Source organism: Sorex araneus, chromosome 2 (genome assembly GCF_027595985.1).
Source record: "Sorex araneus isolate mSorAra2 chromosome 2, mSorAra2.pri, whole genome shotgun sequence".
In the NCBI taxonomy this organism is placed as follows: domain Eukaryota; kingdom Metazoa; phylum Chordata; class Mammalia; order Eulipotyphla; family Soricidae; genus Sorex; species Sorex araneus.
In genome coordinates this window covers 294,495,279-294,501,704 of record NC_073303.1, presented here as the reverse complement: position 1 = coordinate 294,501,704, position 6,426 = coordinate 294,495,279, and the positions used below count along the sequence as shown (strand labels likewise).

General features: G+C 48.2%; 1 pseudogene; it reads right to left on the bottom strand.

Annotated features, from left to right (window-relative positions):
- Positions 1-1,287: 1,287 nt before the first annotated feature.
- On the bottom strand, positions 1,288-2,706 carry LOC101552155 (60S ribosomal protein L4-like; annotated as a pseudogene).
- Between the last annotated feature and the right edge of the window lie 3,720 nt (positions 2,707-6,426).

Sequence of the window (6,426 nt, the reverse complement as noted above, 5' to 3'; positions counted from 1 at the left end):
ACACTCCTGGGTCACAGTCCATTTCACTCTTTAAAGAATTGTTTTAGGTTTATTTATTTCTGTTTTCTTTGGGGGCCACACCCAGCAATGCTCAGGTTCTGCTTCTGACTCTGCCATCCTGGTAGGGCTCAGGAGACCACATGTGCCGGGAATGGAACCCTGGTCAGCTGTGTGCAAGGCACCGCCCCTACCCATTTACTATCACTCTGGCCCCCAGAAGCCTTTTCTAATGATGGGAGATGCCATGTCCAGTGTTAGATCAGTGGGAACGAGCCTTTCAGGGCTCACCCTTCTGGGAGTCTTTCTTACTCATCTCAGGGACGCTCCCATGAGGAGGAAAGGGCCACGATCCTGTGTCCAGTGTACAGGTCAGCTGCTGGTCCCTTCCTTCCCCACTGGCCCTTGGCTGAGCCCTGCACACCTCTCTGAGCTCTGTCTGAGAAGTTGTCTAGGACAACCTCTGCCCAGGCCAAGAGGAAAGAGCTTTGCTTCCCCAGGACGCCCTTTCTTCCTCATTCCCTCCCCTTACAAAGGAACAGTTTACACAAGTCTTATTTGCAGTTACCCCTTTATTGTCTGAGTTAAGCCCACCTTTAAGCTCAACCCAATGTATCAGACCGTGGCTTCACCCCTTTCCTCCTCAACATGCTACTTCCCAACTCTCATGTCTACGGGAGTCATAAGTCCCTCCTCCCTGGCCCTTCAGCATCTTTTCCAGCCACCCGAAGTCACAGGCAAATGAACTCAGGCTGCAGGGGCTTTGCTGGGGGACAGCCATCTTCTGCCCCGGTGAGTGCTTAGGCTCAGACAGTAACTTTACTGAGTTTATATAGATGGATCTTATTTCAGACAGTAAGATTACAGAACAGCTGTAATCCCAATGGGTGTTGCTTTACCCATTGATGGTCCCAATGAGCATTTAGCTCTACAGCATTTCCAATAAAAACCAAGCACCAATGCCAGTCAAGAGCGACTCTGATTTGCCTTTCTATTGCTTCCTGCCCAGAGAAATGAACTGTTCCACCTTTCACTTCCCCTCCGCCTTCAGCAGTAAGACGCTCCTTAGCCTAAACCTTCAGCATGCCTTGCATGCGACCAATTCAGGTTCAATTCCTCTGTCTCTCTAGGAGAGCTACCGAGAGATTCCTGCCCGCACAGCAGAGCCTGGCAAGCTACCCATGGCGTATTGGATATGCCAAAAACAGTAAGTCTCACAATGGAGACATTACTGGTGCCCGCTCGAGAAAATCGGTGACCAATGGATCAACAGTGCTACAGTGCAGTAGATTTTTTTTTCATTGCCTCTTTGATCAGGTCTTTATTCAAAATTTAGCTGTCCAAATGACTGACTTTTATAGAAGATGGGTGCTTATGCAGCAGGCTTCTTCTTTTCTTCTGTGGCGGCTTTCTTTTCTGCAGGCTTCTTTTCAGCTGGTTTCTTGGTAGCTGCAGCCTTTTTCCCCACAGGTGCCTTCTTTGGTTTCTTCACACCAGCAGGCTTCTCTTTCTTCCATACCATAGGCTTCTTGCTGCCAACCTCCTTCCCATCTGACTTGGCTTCTAGTGCTGCCGCCGCCTTATCCATCCTGATTTTGTGATTCCTGGCCTGGTGAAGAATGGTATTTCGGCGCATTGTTTTGGCATATGGATTCAGCTTCAGCATGATTCTCAGGTTTTTCAGAGGATTCTTCTTCAGGACTCTGCGATGAATCTTCTTGCGTGGTACTCGCAGGGCTCTTTGGATCTCTGGGCTTTTCAAGATTCTGCTAAGGTCGGCATTAAGCATCTTATGCATGGGAAGATTGTAGTTACTCTTGAGGGAGGCAGCTTTCCGCCAAGTGCCATACAGCTCATCTAATTTGCGGAAAGCACTTTCAGTCCAGATGCAGAAACGACCCACGTGTCCACCAGGAGCAAGTTTCAGTATGTTCAGCTTGCTTACATTAAGCAAAGTAATTCCGGGAATGTTTCTGAAAGCTTTAATGATACCTCATTTAATGATACAACATTATATTTAATGTTGTCCTCATTATAGATGATACAGGGTCCCCTGCGCTGGATGCGACGACGGTTTCTCATTTTGCCTTTGCCGGCTCTCATCCGCTGAGAGGCATAAACCTTTTTGATGTCATTCCAGGCCTTAAGTTTCTTGAGCAGCAGAACTGCCTCCTTGGTCTTTTTGTAGCCTTCAACCTTATCTTCAACCACCAAAGGAAGTTTGGGTACTTCCTCAATGCGATGACCTTTGGACATGACCAGCGCTGGTAAGGCAGAAGCAGCCAGGGCAGAGCAGATGGCATATCGCTTCTGAGTCGTGTTCACTCTGCGATGCCAACGGCGCCAAGTTTTGGTCAGTGCAAACATGCGCCCCCCACGGCACATGTTTCCAAAAGCACCCTGGCCAGAACGATGAGTACCACCACCTCGAACTCTCGGAATCCGAGCCACAGCTCTGCCAGTTCCCCAAGACTCCACACTGGTTTGGTGTCCTGCCAGCTCACTGACGGCATAGGGCTGCCTGTTATTCTTGCGCAGGTTGGTGTGAACAAAGTTAATGATATCCGGCCGAATGGGAGCCTTGAACAACGCAGGCAAAGTGACATTTTTGCCAGATGACTCCCCCTTTTCGGAGTATACAGAAATCAGCGGGCGAGCACACGCCATGGCGGCAGAGAGAAGGCCACGCTCCTCTCCGGCCGGCGTCAAGCACAGGAAAAGCGCAGTAGATTTTTTTGTCAGATTTGTTATTAACATCGTTTTAGCCAAACATAGATGGTTGAAATAGAGGTAACTCTCTTAAAAAAAAAAAAATCTCTGCACTTCCTTGTAATACCTAGAAATGGGTTTTTCCAACTAGAACAATAATCCAAACTAAGTCACCCTTGAAATCTTAAATGGTTTTGTAGTCAAGCATTCTCTTACTAAATTCGAGGTTCTCTGGACTTATACATTAAATCTGTTCTTCTGCAGAGTATTGAGTTAACGGCCCTCTGTTGTTTAAACAAGGAGTCTGGAGGACAGAGTGCAACAGGTAGGCTACTTGCCTTGCACGTGACTGACCTAGGTGCCCAACTCATCTCAGCTCATCACACCCCGTGTGGTCCCAGTCCACCAAGAGTGATCTGCACTACGCCTGAGCACCACCAGGTGTGTCCCCACCCCCCCACAAAAAAGGGGCAGCTTTTAATGATTCTGGTTTGTGATATTTCTCCCCAGATCATGGCCATGAGCATCATATTTAGAAGAGTTTTCTGAGGATTTTCCTTCGAGACCCGCTATGCTGGATAGTCAAACTGTCCCTCGTGGAAAAGTCTTGTTGGAGATAGCCTTTATAGCTAGGTTTCTCTGCTAATTTCTTGTTTTCATTCAGAGGTGCTTTGGGCATGAAGGCCATACCTGATGATGCTTAGAAGCTACTCCAGGGTCAGTGCTCAGGAGTCAATAATAATGACATCCACCTTCAAGGCCTGGGGGTGGGGGGCTTTATTGGTTTTTGTTAGTTTGTTTTGGTTCTGGGGCCACACTCTGTGATGCTCAGGGGCTACTCCTGACATTGCACTCAGAAAGCACTCCTGGTCGTGCTCAGGTGACCATATGGGATGCTGGGGATCAAACCCAGGCTGGCCACGTGCAAGGCAAGAGCCCTACCCGCTGTACAGGCCCTCTGAGGGCTGCTTAAAGTTTGGAGAACTGGCAGCATCACTAATTCTCACACTCCATGCTTGCACCGCAATGGGGCTCACTCACTGTTTCCTTGATGCCAACATCTGAATAATACTTAAAAAATGTTTTGGACCACAACACAGTGACGTCACCAAAATAGCAAGATAAGAATTTACTTCCATATTGGAGCTGGAAAGATAGTCCAAGAGTTCAGGTGCTTGCCTTGAAAGCCGCCAACCCCAGCACCACTACAAGAAATGATCCCTGAATACCACTAGATGTGGTCCCCGAACAAAACAAAAAAATTGTCATCCATCTTACCCCCAAAAGAGCATGGGTCTCACCAATCTCCTGTAGGTCAGAATGCCTTTGGCTTGAGACTAGACACACTGAAGCCGAAAAGGGGAAACAGGTTTGTTTGGGTTTTGTCTTTGTTTTGTTTTGTTTTCATTGAATCACCATGAGATAGAGCATTACAAAGCTGTTCGTGATTGGGCTTCAGTCATACAGTGTTCTACACTCTTCTCTCCACCAGTGAAAATTCCCAGCACCAGTGTTCCCAGTTTCCCTCCTCCCACCCTTTAAGCCACCCACAACCATCGCCTGCCTCTGTAGCAGGCACCTCTCTCTCTCTCTCTCTCTCTCTCTCTCTCTCTCTCTCTCTCTCTCTCTCTCTCTCTCTTTCTTATTGTACGCATTATGGTTTGCAACTGTCACTGTCCTCCCGTTGCTCATCAATTTGTTCGAGCGGGCATCAGTAACGTCTCTCATTGAGAGACTTGTTGTTACTGTTTTTGGCATATCCGATACGCATGGGTAGCCTGCCAGGCTCTGCCGTATGGTTTGCAACACAGATACCGAAAGGTTCATGTATATCCCTTTACCTGCTTTTGTTAGGGTCCGGTGTTGATAATTTCCCCCTCCAAATCCGTACAAAGAGCCCAGCCAGTAACGCAACACACAAGCAGAGTTTATTAAGCCAGCTAGCTGGGGTCAAGCTCCTAGGCACGCAGGCCCAAGCAAGACCCTGAACAAGGGAAAAGCTGCAAGTTTTATAGTTGATGTTTACATCTGCTTACATCCTAACCCGCACGGACAAATTTTAACAAAAATGTGAAGTGAAAGTGCAAGTTTCATGATTCATTCATGATTCAGAAGAAAACATAATAATTTCATGTAGTACAAACAAGCAGTTACAGATAGGTGATCTAGACATGTTTTCAGAACACTCTGGTGGCTGCTCACCCTGCTTGCATCTGGGTGGCTTCTACGGACAGTGAATAGCAGTTATGAAACTATTTGCCAAGGCCGAGTTTTCAGCCCAGTTGTCCTTCCCTTGCAGATGGCCAGAGGGGAGAAGCAGGGTTTTTAGAAAAAAAAAAAAAAGGTTTAAGTAAAACAAAACGTGAAGCAGGAACCAGGCAGGATGGAGTCGCTCCTGGCCCGCTCTGTGTCCACACTTTCAGCACTGAGTTCTTGTCCAGAGTGATCATTTCCAGTGAATGCTGTCATGAAGGGCCCTTCTCTATCTTTACTACCTGCCACACCTTTATGACAATTTCCAACCATTGACCAGTCCTCCTGGCCTGTTTTCTCTGATCTTGGATATTAGTTTCATACTGGGTTTTTAATATCCCACAAATATGCAGTCATTCTATATCTGTCCCTCTCCTTCTGACTCATTTCACTCAGCAGGATACTTTCCAAGTCCATCCATTTATAGGCAAATTTCATGACCTCATTTTTCCTAACAGCTGCATAATATTTTATTGTGCAGATGTACCATAGTTTCTTTATCCATTTGTCTGTTCTCAGGCACTCAGGCTGTTCCAGTTGTTGTGAATAGGGCTACAATGAATTATAGAAGTGCAGTTGGTGTTTCTGTTGTGTCTTTTTGGACCCCCGGGGTATATTCCTGGAAGTGGTATTTTCCCCTGTAAGACTTTCAGTCAAAGAATTGGTTTGTTTGTCTTTTGGGGGCCATCCTGGCAGGGTTCAGAACTTATTCCTGGCTCTGTCAGCATCATTCCTGACAGGGCTCATGAGGACATATGGAAAGCCAGGGATCAAGTGGGTCGGCTGTGGGCAAAGCAAGGACCTTATCCACCGTGCTATCTCCCCAGCTCCAAAGAATTAGGATTTCTCCCACTCTAAGAAGAAGAGTCAGGCAGTCCGCACAATTGCACGTTTTGGAAGCCCAGGATGGGACTGAGTCAGGGAGTATACCTGATGCCCCACATGTGTTTTGATGTGACCCAGGAAAAATAGTGGCATCTTGGAAACAGAACCTTGGGAATGAGATCTGGCAGGAGAACCTTGGAGACTTACGTTCCCTGAGCCAGAGGGACCGCTCTAGACTGGGAGGAACTGACTAGAAGTTCTCTGGTGCTGCAGAGGCGAGAAGATGCCCCCTGGGAGAAACTGAGGGGGAGGGCCTGGGAGAGCAGGGTTAATTGAGTGAGTGAGCAGGGCAGCCGAGCAGCGAGCTGCCATAGCCACCAGAGAGAGGCGGCTCGGAGAGTCGTGACCAGCAAGCGGGACTGAGCTCTGAGACCGCGAGGCCATTGGACAGAGCAGGACGCATGCAGAGCAAGGGGGAGCCCTGGGGGTGACGGGCTTCCCCCGCCCCTGAGCGAGCAGGCCAGACTGTGAGGTTAAGAGCAAAGAGACTATAGGAGGAGGCAGCTAAAGCACACGCAGCTCCGCAGAGGACTATTAAATTCCACACGGCTCCTTTGGGTGCTACAACCGCTGGGCCCAGAG